Source organism: Glandiceps talaboti, chromosome 13 (assembly GCF_964340395.1).
Source record: "Glandiceps talaboti chromosome 13, keGlaTala1.1, whole genome shotgun sequence".
Classification (NCBI taxonomy): domain Eukaryota; kingdom Metazoa; phylum Hemichordata; class Enteropneusta; family Spengelidae; genus Glandiceps; species Glandiceps talaboti.
The window spans coordinates 20,406,740-20,420,827 of record NC_135561.1 but is presented as its reverse complement, the minus strand read 5'-3'; the positions used below and the strand labels follow the sequence as shown (position 1 = coordinate 20,420,827).

At 33.9% G+C, this 14,088-nt stretch overlaps 1 protein-coding gene across 1 annotated transcript in view; it reads left to right on the top strand.

Annotated features, from left to right (window-relative positions):
• The window catches only part of LOC144445132 (zinc finger protein 704-like), a 38,407-nt gene that overhangs the window by 14,708 nt on the left and 9,611 nt on the right, over positions 1-14,088 (top strand). The window lies entirely within an intron of this gene.

Genomic DNA, 14,088 nt, shown 5'->3' with positions numbered 1-14,088 from the left:
CTTTTATATATAGAATTGCATTTGTACAAATGGTATTGTACATATTGGAACATGTTTAATCTTCCTTCTATGGGATGGAGTGGGGGTGGGGTAGGGTGGAGTGGGGGTGGGAGTGGGGGTGGGGTAGAGGGATGGGGTGGGGTGGGGGTATTTGTTTGTACACAAAGAACTACAAGTTGGAATAAAACAAGATTATAATCATATCACATACGTAACTGTCACTGTTAGAACAGCAGCATATAACAGTTAGACAAACCGAATGAATGAATTTTTGGGTGCGCCCAATCTGGCATCCTGACTAAATATGTGTTGACAGATCAGAAACATAGAGAGATTTAACCTGACATGAATAAACCCATACATGAAGATTTCATTCCATGGCACACATTGAAAAAATGAGGAGTTTTATGCAATTATGGCATATATAGATAACAATAGTGTCTTAAAAGTCGACCTATGTCCTTTTAAAATACATAATTTGACAAATTATGACATTCTCAAAAGCCGGAGCACATATTTTTGGTGACACAATGAAATATGAAGGGAGCATGTTTTTGATAGAACTGTAAAGAGGTGTGTGGTTTACATGATGGATTATGATTGACTACATTTGGGACTTCACTGTGAACAATTATACAACCAAGAAGGTGTCCATTGTTGTATTCAAGTTTCAGTAAATCCTCAACAGTTGGTAACAATTACCTGAAGGCCAGTAGGGGTTCAAGCCAGTGGTGATGTGATCAGCACATATACTCTGGCGATGAGGAGGTTGTAGTTCACAGTGATCAGAAAATAAATCACACAGAAAATCAAATTTGGGTCACAAATAATGGTTTATCTGAGATCTGATTTCAAGATGGAATTGAAAATATATAGCCAGGTGTCTACAGGTCGTATCTGTGATTCTGCTTATAGACACTCATTCTCTTTAGTCTTAGATTCATAATCCACAAGTGTAACGAAATCACAGATCCAGCAAGTAGACAGGCTAGAAAATAGGAATAGTTGAACTCCCTGTCGTTGATCTGTTAACAACATAAAATAGAAGTGAAAGTGGTGCTAATGGTATGTCTGGCATTTTATAGAAAACACTCAGTGAAAATGTACAGATATGTGAACTGAGGGACTTGAAAAACACTTCAGAATATTTTGGAGCGCCCATGTGGGTTTCATTCAAATGTTCAAACACTTGAGTACACAGCACACCGCTGACACAAATAAAACTTGGCAAATGTACACATGCATTGTAATGTAGTCGAGTTTGTGTAGAGGTGAGAAGGTGAATCCAGAAGTAGGTCACATCACATCAATACCTCAATAAAAAGTGTATCATGTGATAATTTGACACCTAAGGGGTTGTCTCAAAACTTTACACAGTGGCCATCAAGTATATTTTGCTTATTTGCAAGTCATTCAAAGGTGTGTATTGAATCTGTGATGTAAAAATTTGAATGTATACAGTTGTAGATTGTCACAAAGGGTGAAATAACATCAGCAGTTTCTTGAATTTTATAATCTCTGCGTTGATTTAAGTTTTCTATGATGATAAAGAGCTACATGGACATGTGGAAATAAGACTTGCCAGCAAGACTCCACAATTAATCCCCGCTCTACCAGAGGGATATTTGTTTGTACTCAAATAAGTACAAGTTGAACTAAACAAGTTTAAAGATTTAATATCATTGGGAAAAGACACCTAAGGAGAATAGAATGACAATGAAATGACTAGCATTATTTGCCTTTAAACCCCCAATGTTTGATTCCCATGGTTTGGATTAGTATCAGTTGAGTTATTAGGATAAAATTATCATGCGTTCAGGATCAACTTTTTGTACAGCTCTAGCAGACCAAACCTTAAGCCTAATCTGACATTGGCCTTTTAAACCTCCCATGTTTGAATCCCAGGTTCTGTCATTAGTGTTATCTTATCAGTGGAACAGTACCATTAATAGATAAGATTATTCTTTTGTTTTGGATCAACTTTTTCAATGCCCTCTACAATTTTGATTTTGATACTTAAAATGTTAATCTTAATCTGAAATTAATTTTTAAAAATATCTTGTAAGTAGGAAATAAAGCGTAGGTCCCTTAACTAGTTCATCTTTGCACACTGTACTTTTTTTTATGGCAAACATCTCGTTGCCAACATGTCTATGACGAAATCCTTTGTAACTTGCATAAATCATGTGATCGTTTATTCTATACAGTCATTATACTCAGATTGTGGCACAAATGTCTCTTGTCCATAGAAATGCAACCGTTTCACTGTCCGGATATATCGCCATTATGAATATAGATTCAATGTTGTGTTTTTGCCCACGGTTAAATTCCTGGTCTCAGGAAGGGGAATGGATATCGAGTCAGAAGTACATTAAAATGTACCAATATGTTATTTATGGATACGTTTTCTTTGCTGATGACATATTCCCATGAAATGACAAAATATTTTAATTAAAAGTCCAAATTTTGGAAATTCCAAATGCTGTAATTAAAGTCCATTTGTAACTTGAAGGTATATACTTGATCATTCTACAAATGTCGTGAAATTCCTAAAACTGTTTCATAATGAGACTTGAGGAAAGATTCCAATAATTTACTGAGACAGTCTTTACATGTAATTGGAAGTTATATATATAGAGGCTACAACACTAGAAATGCTATCAAATCTTCAACTAGCTTGAGAAAAGATAAAATACATGTAGTGTTAGTGTAAGTTTAAGTATGGCCATGACCAGAGTTTTGTATATCATCCAAGTATTATGTTTGTACAATGAATTACTGAATGCTTACAAAGTACTGTGACTTTAGTAGTCTTGGTGGTGATGTCATTTGATGGACATTGTAGTACATATACCAAGTCAGACTGTGGCTTTGAATTTCAAGATCTCTGTTCACCTTGTTCAGAGAGATTTCAAACCATGGATATATACTGTAGACTAAGCTATACTCTGAATTATTGCTCAACAAGGTAACTGTTGGTAACTGTACAGCAACCTAATACATGTAGGTGCCCAATGAACTGAGAAACTAATAGTCATTCAACAAACTAACAAACAAATAGTCACTCAGTGAACTAACAAACAAATAGTTGCTCAACACACGAATAGTCATTCAACAAACTAATAATTGCTCAACAACTTCAGCAAGACCTCCCTCAACAAACTAATAGTCCCTCAATAAAAGAAATTGTGGTAAACACTGTATTTGTTACAAGGTAGTGAAATCGATACACCGTCAACATCAGCACACTTAATACTCCAGACCATAACAATGGAGTGGGCATCAGAGAAATAGGACCGCAGCCATATTATGTACATACCAGGTACATACCACCATACATGTATGCACAGATATAGGATATGTCCACCTGTGGCTTGTATTTCATATCCGGTGTAGACAATACACTTTAAAGCATACCCCCACCCTCATGCTGATAGACGTGTAGAGATACAAACAAAGGTGTCAGGCCCGAGCCATATCTAGAGGAGGTGATATGATTTTAGGGTTTGGAAACCAACCTAGGATAAATTGGGGAAGGGGGAGGGAGGGAGGGAGGGGGGGGGGAGGGGTTGTTGTGTTATTTCAAGTCAGGTAGCACTCCTCACCAAACGTCTTGTATTGTCTCCAGTTTGCAAAAAAAATATATCAAAATATAATGAAAAAGAAAATTGCACAAAATACGAAAAAAATGTCGGAAATGTTTATTGATTTTTCCAGAAGTTACATGTATTTGTACTATTATATGATTGGCTAATTGTATTTCTATACTGTCCAATGAACAAGACTATACCACAAGTGTTGTATGTAATAATTTACATATCTCATAAAAAGCTCAAATCCACCTGAAGTTTATACAACAAGCCAGCTGATTGGCTGATTGTGGTCAACACAGTCCAATCAAAAATACTGTACTACCTGTACATAGAATTATTTATAATTTACATATCTGACAAAAGCTTTAACCTGCCATTTATATGAGCCATAGGTTATTTATAGTACATTCATGCCATGACCTAACTATCTGAAATGGAAATTTGAACATTCTTTGCTCTAATAATGTACCTGTAGGTAATAATAAAACTAACTGGTAGAATTGGTATTTCCCAGTTTTCAATTCGGCAGGTATTTTAGGGAATTACACCACAGACTGTAAGATCAGTTCCAAATATACACACATACTGCTGATGAAGTGAAAGAGAAAGTAAAGCAAAATGTAAAATACACTTTTCTGTTGTCAACAATTTTCAATTCTCTGTATTGGTTGATTTTGTATTATGAACACATCGGTCTAAAGAAGCTGAGACTGCCATTTTTATCGTTTCAGTATTTCTATTTAGCAATTTTCACAAAACGTTTGGGTTTAAACTGCTTCTCAAACTATCAGCTGTTAACATTGAGAAATGTGTCTTGTCTTAGAATATGTGTCTGAGAGTTGAGTGATATCTGATACTATATCAATTTGTGGTTTGAAACCTGAGTGTCATACAATCTAGCAATTTTTCCCGCCAAAATTTTGGGTGTGAATTTTGTCATTTTCCAGAGTTTTTTAGATGAATTTTTGGTATGATTTGATAGAAACTTTTCCCACTAAAAAATGTTAAGTGTGAATTTGACATTTCCCAGGGAGGTTTCTTCTTCTGAATTTCAGATTCATTTCTTTGTAATTGAATGTCTTCCACCAGAATTTTAGGTATGGAATTTCTTTTACATTTTACAGCTAATCTTTGATTAATATCAGATTTTGAATGTGTGTAATTTGATGCTAATGTTTCCCCGCTAACATTTTAGGGTGTGAATTTCTGCATTTTAGAGGTATTTTAAATCAATTTCTGATTGATTTTGGTGTAATTTGATGCACATATTCTTTACCAATGTAACTGTCAGCCATATTTGTAGAAATTGAGAGATAAAAAAAGACAATTTTTGCTTGCGTCAACATAAACGTCATGTTAAGGGTTATTAAGTTGACAGGCAGACATATTACTACAGTTGGTATACGACCTAAATCTTTTATATATAACCTACTTCTCAGTTCTTTAACTATTGAACCCGTACACAAACCCTAATTTACATATTGTTAGCATTAGCATATTGTGTTCATTTTATTTTATCTAATACTGCTCTCTGAATTATCGTTACCAACATTATGTATAGCAGACCTGAATTACAACTAATCAACGTAAATTTGAATTATTCCATCAAAATTTAATTAGTAACCTCATAAACGGTGTTAGATGGTAATTCAGGAATGAGAAAGGTGCCCGCCCCTATTTCCTTATATGGATATGTATAAAAGAGATTGACAGTAATGGATTGACATTGCATCAGCCGTATTACCAGCCGGCATACATTGCCCTACATTTAAGTGATACATGTATGTTATGTCTAATATTGTCATCATCATCACATTGGAATATCTAGATCACGAATTATTAAATACAGTAATCAAAACATCAGTATTTCCTCCCCTCCCCCAATTTACTCGTTATGTCAGTTTTCAAACTGTACCCCTTCCCTAAAGGTCAGTTTTAAAATACAGTACTGAATTTAGACAATCTCATAATTTGTAGTCAAGCCATAGTATGAGAATTCAAATCAACAAGGTATTAACAATTGTATAGTATGTTGTATTGAAATGAGACAATAACCGTACATATATAGAAACTGTGTAGATTTATTATTTGTGACTGACATTTGAATAAACCCCTAATCATTACATACTATATTGAAACGTTTTAATCTGCCATCTGGTTTGTTTAAATTATAAGGTGAGCAAGGCATTCCACAATATGCCATTAATGGTGGTTACTTAATATAGAAATGGCTTGGATTTCACATACATGTGATTTTCACTTCAAAATGAATTTCAGGTATCGTGGAAAGTCTTACTAAGGAAAGTGACAGCTATTAAAAGAGTAAATTTTTCTTGACAGTAAGTCAATATGCTACTAGGCTGAAAAATGCCAAGTCATCAATTTTATTATCCTTTCCTTTCAACAACTCGGGTATTGTGTAATTTAATTTCACTTGTTCTAGGGTTACGGAAGCATGTGTTACATTAACATTTTGTATATTATCCCCCACCCCCACCTACCCACCCACCCCACCAGAGAACGCTGCAGGTACAGTCTTAGCAACTCTGATTTTGTGTTTGCTCTGCTATACACATGTAAGCCACACTTTGACAAAAAAGTGAGACAGAAAGTCTGATGTAAGGAATTGATGGTAGAAAGTTCAGAAGTGGACATTTATAACGGTTTGGCAATTTAATTGGTATGTGCAGAAAATGCACTATATAATCCCAGCTAGCTAGTTTAAGACATAGAGGTGATATAGAAAATAAAGTTGATGGGGGATTTACTGTAAAATTAATGGGTTCTGTGTCAGGCTTTTAGGTATTGAATAATTCTCTAATCATGGATCTACCTCTGTGATTTAATAGATACATGTATACGCATCTAAGAATGGCCAATAACACTTCATTCAAATGATTTGAACTGAGAAAGGGTGGGGTAGTAGTATGGTTTAAGATGTCTGTGTGGAGGGGTAGGAGTGGGGTATTGTCTGTCTGTCTGTCTGTCTGTCTGTCTGTCTGTCTGTCTGTCTGTATGTATGTATGTATGTATGTATGTATGTATGTATGTATGTATGTATGTATGTATGTATGTATGTATGTATGTATGCATGCATGCATGCATGTATGTATGTATGCCTGCCTGCCTGCCTGCCTGCCTGTCTGTCTGTCTGTCTGTCTATCTGTCTGTCTGTCTGTACATTTGTCTGTGTGTGTGTGTGGGGGGGGGGGGAGTAGAGAGGTATTGTTTAGTTGTGACATTTTTAGGCCAGATAGGACAAGTATGACATTTTAAGTAAAATAAATGTACCTATAAACAGGTCAAAAATTGTACCTGTTGCACAGCCATGTTTTAACACACACGGCCCCTATATATCTGTTGCACTTAGTTTTCTTGTCACATCACACTGTGTGCACAGATGGCAGTTGTAAACATGTACAGGCTGTTGATGTCACGTCCCCATCCAGTGATCAAAACTGTAATGTGTATGTACATGTAATGTGTATACGTGTCAGTCACTCAGAAAGTGTATCTATGAAAATTGTAAAAGTGTTTTTGTATATGTCATTTTAGGAAATATTGATGTTCCATGGTTGAAAAAAAATATTAAAAAAACATTGGGAAGGTTTAATGATGCATGTGGATATGTCGATCATTGCCTGCAGAAATCTGACCAAGTCTGGTGTTGGCATTTTGCCAATTAGACCCTGGGAGTGCAGGCATGCTTGTCGAAGAGTGCCCCGGTTATTGAGATTTCTATGTCCTACTTGTGGCCCGAGAAAATCAGGCCAGTAACCATGTGACATTTACACAATAGATGGCTCTGTTGTACAGCCATCTTTCTTTCCATATGTTTCGGCATTCAGGCGTGGCGTTTACTTCTATCAATTCACGAATCCTTGATAACAATTCTAAGATTTTAGATGAAGCAAAAAAAAATCTAAACTCAACAAAAACTAACCAAGCAGTAAGAAAAATATAAACAAAAAACATTAAAAATTGTTAACGCCTCAAAAAATATGAATCATTGTAACGTGTAGTGGATTTTTTGAGAAGCTGGCAATCTATAGATGATCTCGGTTTATTTTTTGACGAAATATTCTTTTCTTTGTGGATGTCTCACAATTTATGTGACCAATTGTTCTTTTTATCCTGCTGAGGATGACAAACATAATTACTATTTATAGAGAGTGTGAAATATTTAGTAACCTCAGGATGGAAGAAGATAGTGTGTGCTGTAAAAGTCCCTTGTTTTGTTCTCTTTATGATGTAATTCTAGAAGCTCGCTGACAGTTACACTACACACTAATCATAGTACGCCATCTTGGAAAGCCATTTTCCCCGCCAAAACTGTTGTTAACAAATTTGGTTGGTATATCAAAATTTGTGCTCACTTTATGGCTCAATTATTGAAGATGACAGAAGATGAAATTTTCAGTGATTTATCAAACATTTTTAGTTCAAAAATATCTCAAACATTCTGAAATTTCTGTAATTGGAGATTTGTTTTGATCAGTTGTACCACACATATGTATACATTCCTTAGTAAATGTATGCAAAATATTCACTAATACTTTTAACTCAGACAGACATATTCTGCAGTAGCTGTCTTTTCTGTTTATTTTTTAAAATAAGAATTCACCAATAGTATATGTTGAATATATCATTGTTAGAGAGTCAAAAAAGACAAACAAGGTGGTAATACAGAGAAAATAATCTCTAGTCCAGGGGTGACTTTATGAAAAGTCAACAATAATTCACATTTTAACTAACTGTATATATATAGCACCCAGGAGAGAACTATATAGTTCAATGTTTGAGTTGTTCTAGAATCAACAAACACTTAACATTTCAGCTGACAGTACCCTGGAGAAAAGCTATTATTTTTTGTTGTTGACATAATTGTTAAAATTGTAAAACAAAATGTGTATACAGAGTAGCAGTGTAGGTGATTTATTATAGTCTTTATATAAGCAGCTGTGTACTTTTGTGGTTTTTTGAGTACCTCCCTAATGTCATAGGTTTGACAGCTTTTTATCACAGTTTGACTTGTCTGCTGTTAACTTCATGGCTTGGGGTTCCCCCTTTATGGCAACTGCTTTCATATTGATTTCAACTTTGTGGTTTTTGATACCCCTTTGACTACCATCACACACTGACGGTTTTGTCACAGACATGTTACTTATAGTTTGGCTTCAAATTGTACCAATTCATATCAACTTTAAACCCCCCCCCCCCCCCCCCCATCATACCGAAAAACCCGCCTGGTCATTATTTCCACATTTTTGTAGTACAGTGGGCCTTTACCGTCCCCATCAAACAAAGTCCATGTTTTTTGTCAATAAACCTAGCTATATGTAGTTTTGCACTCTACCCATCCATTTTAAGTTTTATTAAGCTGGTTGTCACACAGTTTGACAATTGATAAAGCATTTTATGGTTTCAGACCTTCTCTTTGTATAGCAAAATGAGGTGACAGACTTGTTTCCATCAACCACTCTGACAGTTTGAGTACTAAAAGCTGCCTGGCCTTTCAACCTTGCAATCATTATGTTAACCAAGCTTCTCCGCACAATTGGTCAGCGGAACAATCTGTATTCCCTCTCATTGCGTTGAGTGGTATACAATATAAGTGGTACTTGGGTTTCACCTAGCACAGTCACATAGTAGCCTACTTAATCATGAACTATATAGTACTTCTAACCACAAAGCTGATAAAGTGCTATTGGTTGAATTTATCCTACCGGTACTTTTTGTTGGTAGTTGCTGCTGTCTGTCCAAATGTTTGCTACAGTTCCAAATATCTCTTCTCCCCTCCCCCACACCCCATTCCCATGGCAGCCTCATTCCATAAAAGCACTGGACCACTTACATATATGTTACATACAATTATTGTCTGTCGCTGTCAGTGCTAAAATGTAGTATCTGGTATACAATTGTATATAGCAGATACAACCTTATTGCACTGACAGCGACTAGTTATATACAATACTTGGGAGAGATTTACAACCAATCTGTTTTATTATTTTGGTGTGTTTATGTATGTGTTGCATCTAAATATCAGTTACTGTTCGGAGTACCTCGTTTTCTCTTCCCTTTCCTTCCCTAACCCCCTCATTTGATAAAAAGATAACCACCATGAGTTAGGGTATCTGCCTCTTGAAATTTTAACCGTAGTCCTAAAATGAACCACACTTGGGGGTTACATATGCATGCATAACGTAAACACCTATCAAATTATAATATTAGTATTTTGTGTTCATTAAAAAGTGTAATATACCGTGTCTTGGTGCAAATGGAGATGAAAGTAACAAAATTACAAATATAACAACCATGGCAATGTAAAGGTGACAAAAGATGCATTGAAATACACCTGAAAAATATTGCAAAATGAAAATATGTTTTCATATGTTTATGTGGATCTATAAAATATGATCATAGCCCAGATATTGGATGGATGCATCACATGTCGTACAATTTTAGATATTACATATGTAATATAATCAACAAACGAAAATCTTTCATACGTACAGCATAGCTTTATAATATTTTCTGAGATGCTTTATCTGTTTAGAATACCAAATTTGAATTTAATCAAGAGATAAAAATGCTGAGAAAAAGATACAATTGTATAATGTATTAGACATACAGTGAAAAAGTAGGCCAGTGTGAAAGGTTAATGTATGAAAACATGAGTTAAGCCATTGCCAGGGGGGAGAGATTACTATTTATAAGTATCCTGTGACACTGACAAGATTCTATGTGTGCCATGACCCAAATACAGGGAATTGGAACGTACAAATTGATTTATTTGAGGATGGTACAGTTTTAGTATTTGTATTGTACAAATTGATTTATTTGATGATGGTACAGTTTGATGACTGCATTTACTGTGTTATGAATGATAACTCAGAGCTGCCTCCAATAAGAAATAAACGGTTACCTAGCAACGTTAACCTAGTTTTATCATAATTATTGCTACAATAAAATAGGTTGTATATGCCATCTATCCCAATGTAGATATGTCATATATTGTCAATGTGGTATCATACATTATGGTCAATGTGGTATCATACATTATGGTCGATGTGGTACCATACATTATGGTCAATGTGGTACCATACATTATGGTCAATGTGGTATCATACATTATCGTCAATGTAGTACCATACATTATTAGTCCAGTCAAAATAAGGTTTGACCCAAACATAATTGCAACAGAAATAATTTTTAGTGCATCTTGTTCAGAATTTTATGCTGAACAACATATCAAAAGTCTAGAAAAATCTAAGTGGTGGAACATGGTGAAAATATGGTTTTTGTTAATTAGCATAATTAGCGAAATATTATATTCTTAAAATGCTGTTTTCGCAATAAAACCTGGCAAGTAACATGTCTATGGATATGTCTGAGGGTGAAAAAGCATACTTGGACCATCATATGATGATTCATCATCTCTCATCAGCATAATTAATATGTAAATTATGAAAAATTGTAATCAGCATATTCAAATTTGATAACATTTTAACACAAATGTATGCAGGTTATATTTCATTTGATTTGCAGTACAATGGAAAATAAATTTAGCGTGCTTATCATCAAACACTTTTCATGTAAAATGTATAAAAGATTCTTAATTAATTAGTAATTAGCATAATTAGCATATACACGGTTTATCAATCTCCCATGCAAGTAATATGTCTTTGGCAAGGTCTTGAAATGACAAATTACATAGGCTACAATGGACCTTTTAATATCATCAAAGACAGTCCGATAGATAACTCATATTTCTGTTTTGTAGTTATGCAACAGAGAAATCAAGGCAATAAATGTTAACAATTGCATCTTGCCTGAAACCTCCACCCTATAGTATAGGTATAATGATCTTTAGGCATCTAACCAACAATGTTGCAAAAGTTACTACTTATATCACTGGATCATTGTGTACTTCTAATACCAATGTATCGCTGTATACTAATGTGTGCATATTATTCTCGCATACCATACTGATATCAAGATGTTAACTTAGGAGGAACACAAGATTAAAGTGTACTTATACTGAGGGTCGACAAGGACATGCAAGTATTATGGAATGTCCAATCCCTCATCATTCTCATCACTAAACTAAACAGCCAATCTCTTTCTTATCATATTGTTCTTTTTTAACACATTTCCATCTTCAAACTTTCTGATTCAATTCTATAAATATTATAATAATTATTAACAGTGCAGAAAGATAAATTAATCAAACACCCCTTTCAACACTGATATAGTTTGAAAGTAACATCATCGTCACTTGTTTGTGTCAATTTACCACAATGACATGACAATCGCCTTCCAATTCAATCTAGCCCGCAATCATTTATGTAGTGACTCAAATAATTAGTCAAACTTAATGGTTAGCCTGATATAACAGGAATTACATACGGTAAAAATTCTGTTCGAAACAAATGACATGTCAAGAAGGCTATCATAAAATTGGATGACAAAACTTTAAAAGGATTTAAATTCTCACTGATTCTATGGAAACCAAATAATTTTCATTTAAAAAGCAGGCACTGCATGGTTGATAAATGCTTAGTTCTTGTGCACGTGTTTTATGGGGAATAAGGAATTATAAGATAAAAAATGATTAAATCACCCTCACAAAATGGAATCAAAATTGAATAAAAAATTAATCAAATGAAATCTAAACAAATATACCATATATTTTTGTAGAAATTGAAAACAAAATGAGAGAAGCTAAAGTACTTCGCAACATTTACCTGCCCCTGATATCCAAACAAAAGTATTGATAATTTTAAATATCATTTCGTAAGATTATAAAGAATTAGCATTGTCATCTGGAATTGAAACAATGGTTGTGATGATTGTGTAACAATGTAAACACAAACACAGAAAATATGAATAAAGTTAGATGATAAAACTAATAAAAGAAAAATGAAATAATTATAATAGTCATTATCAGCCAGACTATTAATATTACAAAGGCGATTTATTGTAGCTATATTTCATTTTGCTTACAATTAGCTTTGGTCTACGTTTCACCGATAGTATTCTGCATCACACGACCCCTTATAGAGTTATAAAAAAAATGGAAAGCTTAGAACTTAATAGAAGAGGTCATTTTCAAACACAAAATAGGAGTTACAAATCTGTTGAAACGATATCATCAGCATTGTTTGTACAAGGATTAAGGGACAATCGCATAAAATATCCCACAAGCTCAATAAATAAACTTTATCCATTTAGGACAACACATTAAATACTATATTGGAAATCTAGCAGTTGTATATCACATAAGAAGTAAATTTTAATCAACTTATGAACATCTTAGTATAAATATAGAAATTATCATTGAAGGTTTTCGAACTTTGGTTAGAAGTGCAAGAATGAAGTTCAGCAATCGCATTGATGCCAGACCCGCCCCTCACAAACGAACGAGGTTATACTTTATTGAACTTTTGTGACATCGTGCGATCATCCGTAAATAGATTTGGAGCTCCAAAGTTTGTTCGTTTCCAAGAATTCCTTGTCTCATTGTACAGAAGGCATCTTCTGAGCCAAATTTGCCAATTTTTTTATTAACTATATTTGAGATGTCACAGTATGCAGAATTAGTAAAAATGACTTTTCCAGGTCAAAGATAAAGTTAGTTTGTGGTCGTAACATATTCAAATATTAAATAAATTAATTTTAAAGATGAAGTGAGATTAATTTGCACTCAAAACGATACGTAACTGTGAGATGACTGGTAATGGTACAGAAATAAAACAAAGAAGATAATAGAGGAAGGGCCCTATCCAAATAAATTATTAATGTCCTGTATCACCTAAAATCGTCTTATGTTTCGTACAGTGGTAATAATACATGTACATGTAATGTGCAAAAAAATGGACCTATAATACTGCCTTTCATGTCATTTCAAAGATGATATCTATATTTTTGTAACATTGAAATGAAAACACAGCTGAATTCAAACAATTCACAGAGGGCTGTAACAAAATCTACAAATGTATAATACTCATCTGAATACTTGTCTGTAGGAGTAATATGTGTCCGTGTTACATAGTGTGAAATTCAAAAGATTCAAGTTTAAGCTAATTTATATCTACATATGAAAATATATCTTTTACTAAAAACAAGGTACAGTTCAATGTACAAACTTAAGATCATGTTGTCAGTAATCAAGCTTTAAACGAAATATAAAGGGTAGAACATGCCAAGTAATTACTAGTAAAGCCAAACTTTATTGTAAAATGTAATGGAATAACTCATAGGATGTCATAGTTCATAGTTAGAAATTAAAGTTTCAACTGGCAGGTTTTGAGACAGAACAGAATGTGAACATGTTTTTTTCACTTTTAAACAAATTGAACATAAAGACCAAAATGTATTAACAACGCAAGAAATAACAAACACTGGTACTACACAAATTGTACTTTTTAAATATAGTATGTTCATTTAGAATGACTGAAAATAAAGAAAACTACAAAAATACACAATTGTGAAA